This window comes from Rousettus aegyptiacus, unplaced genomic scaffold (assembly GCF_014176215.1).
Source record: "Rousettus aegyptiacus isolate mRouAeg1 unplaced genomic scaffold, mRouAeg1.p scaffold_m13_p_2, whole genome shotgun sequence".
NCBI classification, from domain to species: domain Eukaryota; kingdom Metazoa; phylum Chordata; class Mammalia; order Chiroptera; family Pteropodidae; genus Rousettus; species Rousettus aegyptiacus.
In genome coordinates, this window is record NW_023416295.1 from 68,198,739 (window position 1) to 68,199,239 (window position 501).

Consider the following 501-nt stretch of genomic DNA (forward strand, 5'->3'; position numbering starts at 1 on the left):
TGTACATATTTAGTAAATCATGCAGACAAAACAAACTTTTTAGACAATATTTTTATTGGAGAGTTTTCTTTTCCTGTATCCATGTTAAAAAAAAAAAAAAGACCTCCTTTCCCAAAATAAAAATGTCAATACTAAATTTAAAGAAGTATAAAGGAATGATTGCTTCCTTTAGAGCTAAATATTTAAATAAACATGGAGATAATTGGCAACATGTTCTTTTGGGCTAATAGGCCGTGTCCAATTTTTTGGGTCTGATGTTTCAGGGTTGAAGATGATATATTAATCACTGAATTAAACAAACGCTATTAAATAACAGAAATAAATCCCTAAGTCTTCATTTGTATATGAAATATAGAATTAGTCAAAGAAATGTCACTGAGATGATATGATGTTGAATATGCCACAAACTAAAACTCTCTCTATTAAAACGTCGTCTACCACCTATAATCTAGTATGACATGTTACAATGCTCCAAAATATTGAAAATATAAAATGAACACT

The 501-nt window shown here is 28.5% G+C and overlaps 1 protein-coding gene across 3 annotated transcripts in view; it reads left to right on the forward strand.

The window, feature by feature from the left end:
- The window catches only part of ZEB2 (zinc finger E-box binding homeobox 2), a 131,217-nt gene extending 131,008 nt beyond the window's left edge, over positions 1–209 (forward strand). For all 3 annotated transcript variants that reach the window (XM_016148952.2, XM_016148950.2, XM_016148951.2), the window contains one exon: positions 1–209. This exon is cut by the window's left edge. The gene's annotated coding sequence lies outside the window, so the exon portion shown is untranslated.
- The last annotated feature ends 292 nt before the right edge of the window (positions 210–501 follow it).